The sequence below is a fragment of the Netta rufina genome (genome assembly GCF_964035555.1).
Source record: "Netta rufina genome assembly, chromosome: 3".
Classification (NCBI taxonomy): Eukaryota; Metazoa; Chordata; class Aves; order Anseriformes; family Anatidae; genus Netta; species Netta rufina.
Genome location: NC_140125.1, coordinates 28,440,947 through 28,456,009, shown reverse-complemented (window position 1 = coordinate 28,456,009; position 15,063 = coordinate 28,440,947). Strand labels below are relative to the sequence as shown.

Sequence of the window (15,063 nt, the reverse complement as noted above, 5' to 3'; positions counted from 1 at the left end):
TTTGCAATTGGATTAAAAAGCATTTTTAAATTTTTATGCCATAAAATGGCATTTTTTTCTGGAACTTTGGAAATAGTTAAAAACTTTATTTTAAAGCTCAAATATTTTATTGTCCTTCAAACCGACTTTTGAGTAAATTTTTTTTATAATCTGAATATGCAAAACTTAATATCCAGTTTCAGTGTTAAAAACAAAGTAATTTTCAATTACATGCTGCTGCCTTGATATGACTCTTGTGAGTTGTCTGTACCCATATATTCAGTTGAAGCTATTTTTAATAGGTTTTAAAATAACTCTAATTTGTTTATATTTAAGAAACAATTCGTTAAATGTAAGGCATTAATTAATCCAAAAAAACTTTATGCTGAATTAAGCCCTATTGCCCAGTTTAAAGGATTAGCGTTTTTTCTGTTTTCCATTCGTTCTACAAGTGCTATGTAACCTGAATTCACACTAAATACTGTGGCTTTTTTTATTTTTGTCTCTGTTGCACTCGTTTTCATACATATTTGCTGAAGAGACAAACCCTTGGAAGAATAAAACTGCTATAGTAAATTCTCTTGATTTCTTTTCCTTGGTTAACTTTATCCACAGTTACAAAGTTGAACTGGGGGCAAGGAGGAGAGACAGTCCAGGCCTGAGAAGTCCTTAACAAGTTTTACACAGCCATTACCTCAGAATTCTGCAACCCATCGTGATTTATTTTTTTACTGAATTAAAGCACAAATGTCTCACCCCAAAGCACACTTATAAAAGCATCTTGATATACTGCTTTACATCAGACCTCTTCTGCAGGGGATACCCAATTTAAACAAGGCACTTAAAACACATCTGTTTCTCCCATGGTTTAGGGTAGATCTTTTCAGTCGATCCTATGAGGTCATTAGGCCCAGATCAATGCATGGACTGGATGAAATTCAGATATGTAGGCAGAAAAGAGCAGCCTTCAAATGACCTACCTAGCCTCTGAGTGCCTATAGGCTTTCCTATGGGCTTTAGATTTCACAAAATGCCTGAAAAATACCTGAACTCTGACTCTGTACATGCCTGAGTTGTTCAGCAATGTCAAAGCAGGAACAGTCTCAGGTCTTAACGCCACACAGATCTTCAAACTGTATACCAAACCAAGCCCCCTTACTACCCTATGAGCACTTGTATATAATTTAAAAACAAAAAAGTAAGTTTCATACATTATCACCTGCCCCTTGGGCAATATCTCACTCGCTAGAAGTGCTTGGCACTGCCTTAGGGTCCCTCAGGCAAGGATGGGTACCAGGGTCTCCCGTTCTCCCATATGTAAGCACTCTGGAATTCAATCAAGTGACAACCTATTCCTGATTACCCAAGTCTTACTCTCAATAACTGCTGCCTTCAATGGAAAGGTTTCAGTTTAATTTTTTTTTCTTTTAGCTACAAGATTTGAAGTTGCAAACAGCTTCAATTGTCACTTGTAAGACAACACTTAAAACTACCCACCTATTTCCAGCTACAAACCACTGCTTGCAAGCTATAAATGACTAAGATTTGTCAATCCATTTTACTGAATATATTAATTAAAAAGCATTTGAATTACACCTATGAAAACTCCGGTGTGCATTTGTCTGCATACAGTTTACAGATTACTTTACATAACAAGGCACATGTTAAGCCATACAAAAAATAAAAGATGTAAAAATTTAAACTTAACACAAATTTCCTGAAGACATAGGCTGTCCAAACTTTTTAAATGAAGCAGACAAAGCTTTATTTTTAAATTAAACAAGATCAGTGACACAGGGAATCAACATTCTCTCCAGGGCAGAAACACTCCCTGTAACAAAGTTGAAAAAATATTATTTGCGATAACTTAGGCCAGTAATTCCTAAAGACCTCCAACATAAATTTGCCTTCCTAGGGCTTCCTTGGGTGCTGCATATTGCATAACTCAGTCATAACCAGGTTCACATCTTCTGCTCCTTGCAAATTCAAGGAAAAATACAGCTCAGCTGAACTATGGTAACTCATTAAGCCACAGTACTCAGACCAAACATTTGGGTCCTGCAAAGGAAGTATAGAAAAACCTGGTTTATGAACAGCAAATTATTTGTTTAATCAACATTGATACTTTGCATCTGCTCAACTAGATCTGAAGACCAACAAGAAAACGTTCCCCACTCTAGTCATGAATTATTATTGGCTAGAAGGTTTTAGAGAGATGTAATCACCACCAGTAATTAAGCCATATCCTTCAAGCTATTTTTAAATCAATACTAAGATGTTACTTTTAGGGCAGTTTTCTAACCTGCAAGACTTTTTTTTTTTTCCCCAAAAAACATCCGAACAGATCTTGCTACCCTATTCCCAGAAAAGCAGCTTGGATTCCTCTACCAATCACCAATAGCTGAACATCAGGTTTCTATGCTAAGGATTACCAGATACACGGAAACACACAATCAAGGTTCTTTTTCTCAAGCAACTATTTGATTTTGTGATCCTCTGAAAAGCAAGACATACATACACACACACACAAAAGCCAGAAACCTCCCCAGATACCCTAATAGTTACTATACATGAATATAAGTCAAAACATTTTATTTAATTGTTCCTGTGCTGTTTGCCTGCTACAATCATTATGAGACCTGACTATTGCTTTCACAGAAAAAAGTGAATCTTTCCTGCCTCGCACTCTATATAAGCTACAGTGTAGCTTCAGTAAAACAGCAGCAAAGAAATCAATACCTTACTCTTCTGTTGACTCTGCCACTGACTTCAAGCACATTTCCGACATAGCCAATATGTGACATATTTGCCTCTACCAGCATAAAGGAACTTGCCGTTTGACCCTTGCCCTTTTCCCAGATAACATAAATGCAAACCTGTGAAAGTCTGCCAATATGGAAAAGCCTCCAGCTCTCCAGGAAGAATGAAAAAAAATCTCAATCTGAAATAACTGGTGCTTCTGTGCTTCACACCAATGGACCTGTACATCAACGTTTACTGAATAATTCATGCACACATCACTTATGACTCCACAGCAGTATTCCTAGCTTGGTGCTTTATATACAGAAGTCTCAGATTAGTAAAGTGGTGACAGAGAGCAACAGCACGATGGACCCCTGGGATGCACCTGCAATGCAGCTGGCAAACTACTGCACAGACCAATGGTAAGACTGACCTTGGAAGAGAAGGAAAAGGTCCTTCTGAAGCTAGGGAGGACCCAGACTCCAGACAGCCCCACTGTAGCAGCACAGCAGGGACCAGTTCTGGAAAGACCTCATAAAAGCGACCTTACGGGCATCTCTTACTGATCAGAACGCCATCCACATTTACCTCTTCAGTGAAGCTGAAGATATTTACTACTTCTTCTGCTTGTCTGCCCTTTAAATCCCCCCAGCATCTTCTTAAAGTCTGACTGCTGGCTTTTGAAAGGTCCTCTTTTTTTTTTTTTTTTTTTTTTACCGCTACATCTCATCACTTATAGCTATGAGGGCTTAAAGAACGTGATCTTCAGTCATGGCTTATATTCTATTTTTCTCTGTGATACTTATTAGAATCTGCAATACCCTTGGTTGTTTTTGGTTTAGTTTATTAATTTTTATATAAAACATCCCTGAATATGGAATCAGATGTGATGGAAAAGATTTTGGTACACCATCTAACTTCTACTTATGCTCACATACAATTAGATTTTTCCTCCAACTGCTTCACCTTTGGTTACCTAACACTTCAAGTTTCATTGTCAAACACATAAGCAACACCCATGTTCCATCATGTTCAAGGAAATTATTCCAACTAGGGGATGTAGTAGTTTATTAAACAAATCACTTCATTTTGCAGGATATGTATACTGTTTCTTTTTTTAGGTACGTTATGTTCTTTCTGCTGAGTTTTGTAAGAAGCAAAACCATTCTGCAAATCCAGTATCTCTGTCCAAAGAGAAAATACTGCTTATGCCAGTGCGCATGCCTCTCTGCCCCATGCTTCACACTGCTCCTTTCAAGCAAACTGTTTGCATTTTGGAGATTCTTCCGAAGCCTTTTTCCCTTCCCTTGCTTCTGCTTGTTTTTTTGGGTTAGAGACTATGCATGTTTTGGATTGAAAGTTAGATAATCCCATCATGTCAGAAATCCGTTATGGTTGTCAGAAGTCTAGAGTTTTCCATCTACACTTATTTTTTTCCTAAATGAAAACAGGGCTTTCCTTTTTCAGACTGTGGTTGTCAGACACCATCATATTCAGGCATCGCTACACAGACGTATCCACGTGTTTTGCAATCCTAGTTTTCATCAGTCACAAATCTGCAAATAAAATTAAGAAGCTTTGAGCTTTCATACAAAGCTAATAGTACAAATATTTAGTTTTGAGTGCTATATTACTCATATTTCAATACTAAACTGATATCTGATTTGTTTTCCTTAATCATATGCTAGCAAAGAACATTGACACAACAACATACAAAGTATATATACAGGGCCCTTCCTGCAGGTCTTCCCTTTCAGTAATTCTACTTCCCTTTATGCTTTCACGTATGCCAGAAAGCACTAACTGATCAAGTAGTGAAACTAAAGCTTCAATCTTTTTTTTTTTCTTAAAACATCCAGCAGCCTTCTATTACTATGAGATGTTTAATATAGCAAATAGCATAATGAGAAGGGAACCATGCTCACAAAGGCCTAATAAAAAAATGCATAATGCATAGACACTACGTACGCTATTACTATTTTCATAATAAATGCCCATGCCTTTCACATGGTGGATCAGGAGGATCTGAACACACAACCTTTTACATCTCTCTCTGTCCCCTATGGAAAAGCTGCAAGAGGAACAGGCAACACAGCTGCACCACGAACTCCTGAAGAAATTCACAGCTAATATAGGATTATTTATTTACTTATTTTAAGACCTCATTTCTGCCCATGTGTTTTCTGTGCCACTTATCATAACATTGCTTTTATCATCACAGAGCTTTTATCATCACAGGTCCAATATTGTGGTTCCTGAGTTACTTACTTGTCTCTGAAGCAAAACCATGTCCTACTAGGGCAGTCAGAAGTTAACAGATACCACTGAACATGTATTTGGCACATTTGTGCCAAAAGTTTTGAGGTCCAAGTATGATAAATGGCTGAGATCTGAACTCTGTTTCAAACATTCATTACAATGACTGAGTATAGCATCAGCTGAATATATACAAAATGCTAATTATATCAACATTAAAAATGAGACCAGATGCTTGGGTCAGCAGGGACTGTGAACTGCCCAGAGCGACCAACCCCAGTTTGCAGAAGAGAGACGAGCGCGCCCAGTCTCCTGGCTCCCAGCCTGTTAGCTAGAAGCTCTTATGGGAAGGAGTGAATCACCCATTTATCCTTTTTTTCTTTTTTAATTAACATATATAACAGTGGGTAAGTGACACTTTACATGCCAACCAGGCCAAAAATAATTTTCTCCTTTTCTTGACCTGACAACAGAATAAGTGTGAAAGCGAGTGCAGAGATGGCCTACTGCAGATACATAACAAAATAGCAGGGGATATTTCTTGATAGGTCAGTGATGCTGCTGCAACTGCTAAGGACTTTGAAGCCACAAATATTTAAGCTTCCAAAGATAGTCAAGTACAGATCAGCTGGGTTTTAAGAAGTTCATGGGAGAAGAAAATGTTTGGGAACCTGGACCATCATGCAGCTCAAAACACTTTCACAGAACTCAAGTGAAAACTGTGGAGCACTGTAGCGCTTGAGAGAAAGTTTCAAGGTTTTGATGTTCTACCTCAACACCATCCAAATCCATGGTATTGCAAGAATCTTCTCAACATTTCGCCATGCAAGAACTTTGAGTTCACAGTGCAGACAGTCAGAAAAGGCATATAAAACCCAAGGCAACAATCAGCAGGAAGAGACTGAACTGTTAAACAGAAAATAATGCAAAAATAAACTTTGTCCATGAATGTGTATTGATATCAGGAAATGCAATGTATGCCAAGTAGAAAAGAAAAAAAAAATTAACAGATTTTTAAATCCTGTGAAAGTCTGCTGTGAATTTTACTGCATATTGCAAGTACTGTTTTCCTGGACTTCAAAAAAAAAAAAAAAGCAGAAATTAATAGCACAGTCATAAAACAAATTGTAGGGTGCATACAGGCACATAAGCCATACTTTTGTGTTTCTCCCGAGACTTCCACAGGGTGGAAGAATAAAAAGAGTACTAACAACAGAGCTGTGTGATTAGTCTTCAAAGAGAACTGCCTCAAACTTTTCTTTTAACAAAATAGGATTTTTATTGTGCTAATACACAACAGCTATTGAATTGATGTTACCAGAAATCATTTTTGATTGATGTTAAATTACTTAATGTATTTTATTTATAGTAACATATAACAACATGATTTACTATGTTAAAGTACTTAATGATATACTGGAGACAAAGTTGACTGAGAACATGGCATTTTGATGTGTTGTTTTTTTTTCCAGCTTTCCAGAGGTCACCCATCTACTCACAGATACTGAATGGAAGCCTTCCCAGTTTGCCTTCATTGGTTCCCTTCTTTAAGAACTTTATCTCCTCTATCAGACAAATGGTAAGGCAGTGACCATTCTCTGCTGTGCACTGTTGAATGAGAAGTAGTCCCCAGCAGCACATGTACTTGGAAGATGCATCACGTCTGGATGCAGATCTAGACAGGGACACCTCTGCTCTGCTGCTCCTATTTAAGGTTGGTAGGATGAGGAGAAAGGGCAGCAGTGTTTTGATTTGGGAAGTTTAACTGAAATTGAAAAGCAACACAACACTATTAACTAACACTACTGAAAAATTCTTTAGACAAGTAGTATACTACTAGAGTACCATCGGAAGCACACGAAAAAAAAAACAGCTTTTTAAGTTAAATCTCATTAAATTTTAAAAATATTTTTGTTGTCTGAAAGCACAGGGGATCTTTCTTGAATGCATCTTAAGTGAATGCAGATTATTTAAGCCCCACATATTTTGAATCCTAAGTAACTATGACTAATTTGTATCGTAACGCCCAAGCAAGAAGAAAACTTTAAACTAAGCATCATCCGATTATTAGTTCATTGTGCAAGAACAATTCCCATAGAGTTCTCCAAAACAAGTAGCACACGGCAGCCAACATACCGTCTTCATTTCTTCTTTGAACTGTTGCAGTAAGTGTTTAGACTCCTGAAAAGGTCTTCCTGTATTTTACGATTTAATGAGGAAACAGATTTTATGGAGAGATATTCTAGCTACAGAATTTGCATAGGGAAAGGGGCACACAGATTTAGGAAGATGTATTTTATTAATTTTAAATTTCCCCAATGTAAACAGCACTTTCCAGATTTTTGTTCAAATGAGTGAAATTAGAGCTTCATTACTAAACAAATATACACAACAACCAATTCCATTAGCTTCACTTACATATTACTTTAGAAGAAATACTCTGAGGAATTCCTTCCACTGAGCAGTACTCATAGGCTTAAAAATATACTTGCTATCAGTAATATCACCTTTTAGAAATATTTCAATACTTAGACCATGAAGAGACAAAGATACAAAGTTATCTGCTTTCTGGAAAAAAAAAAAAAAAAAAAACACTCAGGAGGATTTGGATTTTTAGCACTGTCAGATGCAAAAAAAGCAAAATAAGATGTAGACTTAAACTGAAGCTAAGTCTTCCAAAAGAGGGTATATTTTTACCCTTTTGTGGTAATAGTGGTAATTGTTCAATAACATGGACTCAATCCTATGTCATGAGAATAAATCATAAAACAAGTGGTCTGTGATCAGAAATACCTGAAGTACTTGAGTCAGCCTAAAAACAGCTTTTTGTATACATTGAACTATGGGAATAACACTAGCATTTTCTTCTACAGCACCACCTAGGGGACTTGGGCTAAGTCACTAGCCCTTTCAAAGTCCATGTTTCAGGTTGTGGTCCCCAGCTCCACATCCAGGGTTTGCCATCCTTGATTTCAGAAACTGACTGCTTCAGCTATACAAGTCCTTTGAATCGCTTATTTACCAGTTTGATAAAATGCGTAGACAGCATAATTGTCAATGATTTCATCTTTATTTCTAGACCGTTAACAAAAATGATTTTCAGCTCTGAATAGATGGACAGGCTTTATTTTGAACAGCTCCTTTTGAGAAGGCAGCCTGTTCTTAATCTGCTTAGGATATACTTTATTGATAATGTAATTAGTGTAATGAAGTGATGAGCACATTCCCAACTTCCACTCCTTGCTTCCGGGACTGCTTACGCACTCGACAACAGGAGTCACTAGAAATAGCGCACCACCTGCTCTGGTGGCACAGAGGAGGTGCTGCTCCCTCCTTTGGCAACGAGGGCCGATGGACTGCAGAAGTCATGCCGCTTCTGCTGCCTCCCAGGCAGTACAGGTAAGATACTCCCAGGAGAGGAGCAACTCTGAGCACATCAGGCTGTTAAAAAGGACGGATTTTGCATCTTCCCTCCTCAAGTGGCCATATGGTCCCCACACTCCTTGCACTGCTTCTCCTCGTGTGCCCATCCTTCAGGACCCAGCCCTGCTGCACAGCTTGGGCCTGCTGCCCAGTGCCCATCTCAGCCGTCTTTTGGTGCCCACCCCAGGGCAGCCAGATACCTCAGGGGTGCTGGGCCACCTGCAGCTGGAGAAGCCTGAGAGGAGGCAAGAGGAGAAATACTCTCCTTCCAGTGATGCAGGATGGCCAACAAGCACAAAGCTGCCTCATGCTTTTACTTCCCCTCCAGCCTGTACTTGGTCATTGCAGACTGCACATCTAAATCCCTCTCTTCTCAAGCCACTTAGCACTTAGGGGTATCCAGCCCTCTCCAGGCTGTTTCACTTTTCCCTTTAGTGTGGTAGAAATGTTAGTGTCAGGTACATTTTCAGGCTCCATCACTTAGGCAAGGTTTAAAAAAAACAAAACAAAACAAAAAAAAAAAAAAAAAAAAAAACAATCTTCACTTTTGGTAAAAAGGTAGAGATATGTTTTACTTTGGGTAAGCTTTAATTTCTGAACAAGCCAGGTTGCAATGCATGCTAACAACTGGCATGCACTAGAGAGATAAAAAACAGTAAAGAAGGCAGAGCAGCAACTCTCCTCACGTACCACAATTATTCAGGCAGATATTAAAATGTCAATCTCAACTAAACTGACCTTGCTCATTTCAATTCTTTTTGAGGAAGCATTCCTATTTCTCCACAAATTTCAGGAAAATGTTTCATTTATCCAAAGTACTTGAGACTGAGAAAGTTGACTGGACTTAAGTTACCCTAAATACTACTGGAAGCACTAAACAAGCAAAAACCACAAATATCTCCTTTCCATCCAATAAATGAAAAAGATCCTAACTATATTTTTAAAAGGTCATTCATAAATCACAAGTCATTTTAAAGTGATACTTTCAAATTCACTGAATTTCAACAATTTCAGATAGACTGGAAAAGCTTATTTACTATCTTCAGATACAAGCACCTTTGGAGGTAGCTCTGGACGTTGGCCACAATCTCAGTGGAAAGCAGAGGAAAGCTCAGGAAAAAAAGAATGGCATACAGAAATCGAATGGAAATACCTCCCTGACTTCATATCTCACCTGTGAACTGTTTAAGATTTTTTTTTTTAAGATATGAGAGCTTGAGTGGTTTACAACAGGTTCTTATAGCAACCCAGAGCATTTAATAAATCCATATATTGATGGTGCACAACTATGCAAAACACTGTACAGTAAAAATAAGCAACATACTTCACATCATCCAGAAAGGTGCAACAATTTCACAGGATCTCAAAAACATAAGCTTTGTGCAACATGAAAACATCATTTACCTTTGGTTCTTATCTTGAGCAGTGTACAGGCAATAGGGTCTCCATGGGAATCTCCATGTCAGCCACAGGAATCACTACAGTATGGAAACCCCACAAACTTGCTGGTGGGAACCACTACACAGGTAGAAGCTTTGCCATAGGCTTTTAAGAACAATTCTGCATTAATTTGTAACCAAATATCTGATGTCGTCCTTAGGGATGAGCCTTAACCTTGAGCAAGCAGCAGAATTTTTGTTTTAGACATTCCTGCAGTTCAAGTCAATATATCCATCATTTCCTACCATAATCTGTCGCATGGCATAGGAAATGTAAGAATTTACACTTGTGTGCCTTCAGAAGTGAGTGAAGTGATCCTGGTAGTCTTTAAAGATTCACCTGCAGAAGAGATCTTTGTGCTTCAGCCATACCCTGTCTGCTTACAGCAACAGTATTCCTCCTACATGCCACCATTTCCTCTCCCCAGTGCAAACACACAGCATAAATGTGCTTGTAGTCTAATTTATCCCAGCGTAGAAACTACAATAATGCATGAAAATGTAAAACTTTGTCATGTTTCACAGTAAAACCTCACTACAATGAGACCAGTATCAATGATTTCTCAGGTATCAGAACTTGATTACTAAAAGAATAGATTGCTAAATAAAATACAGATTACTAATGATTACTAAAATATAATGTTCGTCAGTATTAGTTGAGAAATTATGTACAGTAAGTATATTCATCAGATTACATAGTACCTCATACTTGCTCCCACTCAAAATGGTTTATAATAATAATAAATCAAAATAAATATTCAAACCAGGTATGCAAGGCAACAGAATAATTCTGCTGTTTAAAAAAAAAAAATTTAAGTTAATAAGCCTTTAGCTCACTTTGTACAGCTTTTAATTAGTTACCATTTGCGAAGTGAAAACAGAACTTGAAGAAACAAGAGAATTAAAGAGAAAAGGATGAAGCCACAGAACATTTGAAATTATGTTTAAGGAAAAATTTCATACCAACAAAAAAAATAATGGAACTCTGTTTCTAGAGAGGTGAGTTCATTAACTACTATTTGTTCTTGTAGAAGAATTAAACGGATATTTTTCTCTAGCATGCTGCTGGGAAAGGACTGGGCACATTTGAACCAATTCCAGTTTCATTCACCTGAGTTAAGCAGCTGATTACCAAAAGGATGTTCAACTTATTTCCTCACAGATCTATACTGGCATCCCACGAAAGGCTATTCAGTATCCAAAGTCACAAGCTGGGATTATTATGAGCTTCGTATGATTGTTTTACAGCTCTCCTACTAATGATTAATATCTCTAGCAGGCTGTTATCTTGATGGCAGAGCAGCATACTAAACTTGACATGCGATTGCTGGTACTTTATCCTCAATCAAAGGCAAATCAAAAATAGGAGTCGATAAGAGGCATACCAGTACTTAAAATTTATATAGTGACAGATGGTAAGAAGCCAACATCCTCTAAAATTTTGAAAATATGATATAAATATATCCTTTCGTTTATAAGACCACCTAAACAGAGATTTGAGTGAGATCACAGTTTTTCTACACTCTAGATGTACAAACCAGCAGGTGAAGGAAAGATGAGGGGTGGAAAAAACAATAGGGAGTCACAATTTTTAGTAAAATGCTTTTCTCATTACTTGGTTGCCACCACAGAAGCCAGCAGAGACTGCGAATGAAAAAGCAAGAGTTTCCAGCTCCTCAGTCTCCTCAGACCAGCACTCATCCCATCCTGTTACATCAGAGAAATGCTAACAGTGTTTTACAATCATATTTGTGTCTAAAAGAAGCAATGAAGATACAGTAAAGTCTTACAAAAGCAGTTTATAACCCAAAAATTGAACTTCAACTTGAAATCTGTTTCAGTTTACATTTCAACTCTGTTTCACCTATGAAAGTTTCCACTTCTTGCTTAAAATAGCAAAGACAGAACATTCATGTTTACTTCTACACAAGAACAAAACTTCCCGAGATATGAAGCAATGAAGAATATATGTACATGAGAGAGTGGAGCAGCTTTATGGTCAAATTATTCAGGTACTTATGTAAAGAATACATATAGCTGGAAGAGTTCATTCTCGTTATCATTAGAAAGGAACTGTTGACAAATAAACCAACATTATTTTCATGTTCTTGCAAAGGCTGATGGAAGCCTTATATAAAAAGATTATGAAAATGATCTAAGAAATGCAGCTCCTGTTCCTGCATTAACCTGTACATATGCTTATATGCCCAGACAACCTAGCTTTGACTCATTCCATCATTTTACGTGTAATATGTAGGACTCACAGTGAGAAGAGCTCTTTCCCTCCTACATCCACTTGCTCATCTTTGCAGGAAAGCTATCATCAGGTCCTAAGAGCAAAAAAAAAAAAACCCTCTCACGTAACAGTACATGAAGACAAGTGAGGAATTTTGAGCTTCTGAAGACACACCATATCTATGCACATATATTTAAAACTGAAGAAAATCAGTCACCATCTATGGAAGTTCCTGCCAGACTCTTGCAATCCTGGAGTGAGAAGTAGGGGTGGCAGAAACGTACTTGCATACAAACACATTTATTGCCTTATTCGTTACTCTGGAAAGAAGGTGCCAGTAAACAAACAGCTCCCAAGAAAATAATGTTTACTAAAGACTACATGCAAATGGTTTTGTTTTTAAATGCCTGGGTTTTCTTTGCTGTGATTTTGTCAAAGAATTTAACTTGCTTTATGTCTTGAAGTGACTCTACTTTTAGTCCTCTTGCATTGTTTCTTGTATAAACAGGCAAGAAACTATGAAGTATTAATCTTTTGTCTTTTAAATAAAACTGTGAAGCCAACAGATTTTTTGTTGTTCAACCTGAAACACTATTGTTCATGTGTTGTTTGCTTTTTTTTTTCCTGGCAAGACACAGACCAGACTGAATCTTCTGTCAAACAAATCTGTTATACTCAACTTACCAGGAAAAGGCATGAAAACAGAGACTTAGGTTTGAAAGAAAAGCCCATGCTCAGTGCTTACAACTATCACTCAGGCTGAACAGTACCCTCCAAGGTGAGGGGAGAAACAGAACCTATGGCATACATTTCTGACTTCCCAAGAATACACTGAAGTCTCAAACTGTTGTGCTTTCCCTTGAGGGGCTTTTTTTGAAAGGCTCTGAGTGATGAACAGAAACAGGCACACAGTGACTGTCAGTCACAGCTGTGCCCTTTCCCTTGCAGCACAGACAGTCCAGCTTCTCCAGGACTGCTGTGATTTATGGTCACACACCTCCAGGCACAGCAGCTCCCTGAAAACACTGGGAGGCAAAGCAGGACAGCTGCTCAGTGGTCAGCATGGTGACATCGGGGTCATGGCTACAGGACAGACAGTTCACAAACAGCCCTTCCCAGTCCACGAGACACGGGCACCCAACCTTCCCATCGAAGCTATACTGTGTGGTATGAAACGCAGCAATTCAGATGTTTTCTTTCTCTAACAGTACAGAAAGAGGGATGCTTGCTAAGGACAAAAGGGATGTGATGGCAAGCCCTTGCTCAGGTGGATGCCAGCTAGTCACACAAGGTGTACCTACAACTTGTGAGCACTGTAGCAAGGTGTTTGGAGCAGTCTTCAGGGAAACAAACACAACAGTCAAAACTCCTTAGAACAAGGCACACAGCCTGTATGGTGAATGAATAATCTATCCTAAGCTAACGATTTCCCTTCTCTTACCCAGCAATGCTCCTACGGCAGAGATAATAGTTTTGCAAACATGCAGGCACTGAGCAGGACTGCTAAGCACTCCTGATCCAGCATCATCTCCCGAGAACACCTCTCATGCACACAGTTTAAACCTGATCAGCTCATCTCTTGACCTGCAAACATGACCTTTTGCCAAGAAATTTTGTCCCTTGACTCACTGAGAAATTGGAACAGCACTTCAACTACCTTATCTGTCTCTTTTTCAGTACTCAACCTGCCTGCTTTTTACTGTTAAAAGGAATCTCGCAGCAGAAACACTTCCATTTACCCCAAAAGGGGATTAGGACTTCTTGGAAACATTTTTAAAATAAACAGTTTCCTTACCCTGTTTAAACAATGATTGTTTAAGCCAAGGAGTCAAAACGACTCAGAGGAGTTGTACTTGTCATTGTACAATATTCAGCATGATCTACAATGTGACCAGGCAGCAATGACCTGTATTAATCATGGGCCAAAGTATAATTAAGGTAAAATTAATGGACTGTGATGGTCTGGCAATTCCTGTCCACATTCTCACTCTTTCTGCTGGCTTGCCAGAACGCTGCACTTCTGGTGGAGAAGTGGTCTGCAACTGAGGCCCAGCGCAGGAATCCCTTCTGCAAAGGGCAGGCTATTAAGTGGAGGAGAAAAAAAAAAAAAAAAAAAAGACTCAATTTATGTGAGCATATGGAGGAATTCTTTCCACCCTGATTACGGCAATAGCTATCGGGCAGGAGAGCACTGGCAATCTACCTACGTCAAAACTGCCCTGTCACTGTAATCAACGGAAGCCAGAAAATTCCCCACTAAGGCACTATCCCTGCATTGTAAAGGAAACAACATTTCACTTCTGATCTGCTGTGTGGTCTAAATACCATGTCTTTATATAAAGAAAATCAATAATCTTCCAATATCAACCCCCCTAATTCTGAGGAGGCATCTGACTGTCACAGAATAAAGCTGATTCTTTAGAGAGTGAAAAAAAATAAATTTATTCAATAAGATTAGCAGAGCACTTTTTCAGAGGGCAAAAATGAAACCCTTTGTGTAAACGGCTCATTAGAAAACCATCAGTTTACAAGCTTGTAAGCATATTTGGATATAGCTGTGTCCCACCATTATGGAATCACGTTAAGATTATATATAGAGACTGCTAGGAACCAGATTTTTATATTTATCCCTCATTGAGAGGTGCCTGTGTGACTGCTTAGATGTGTTTAGGATGGGAATAAATGCTAGTGAACTATTTCAACAGTTGCGCCTCGTCTCACTTCTGCCATTGCCTTCAGGCTCCCGCTGCCTCAATATCAGACAACTCCTACTTTCTCATGGAAACTGAAAACATCTATCCAGATTATCAAGGCACAACAGCAATGCTGAAGCTTTAAAGCACTGTGGCTTCAAATCCACGACTGACTAAAACAACCTTCCCCCATGACTAGAATTATTGAACTTCAAACTCTCTTTGGGCGGCCAGCCTGTCTCCGTGGTTGGGTAACTGTCCTCTTCTGCCATCTCTGAATTTTAACTGGAGAGTA

The 15,063-nt window shown here is 38.5% G+C and overlaps 1 protein-coding gene across 1 annotated transcript in view; it reads right to left on the bottom strand.

Annotated features, from left to right (window-relative positions):
• CHRM3 (cholinergic receptor muscarinic 3) overlaps window positions 1-12,117 on the bottom strand; it is a gene marked incomplete at its 3' end in the record, with an annotated part of 256,752 nt that extends 244,635 nt beyond the window's left edge. Inside the window, exon 1 of the mRNA XM_084285409.1 lies at window positions 12,104-12,117. The remainder of the gene's footprint in view (window positions 1-12,103) is intronic.
• Window positions 12,118-15,063: the final 2,946 nt, after the last annotated feature.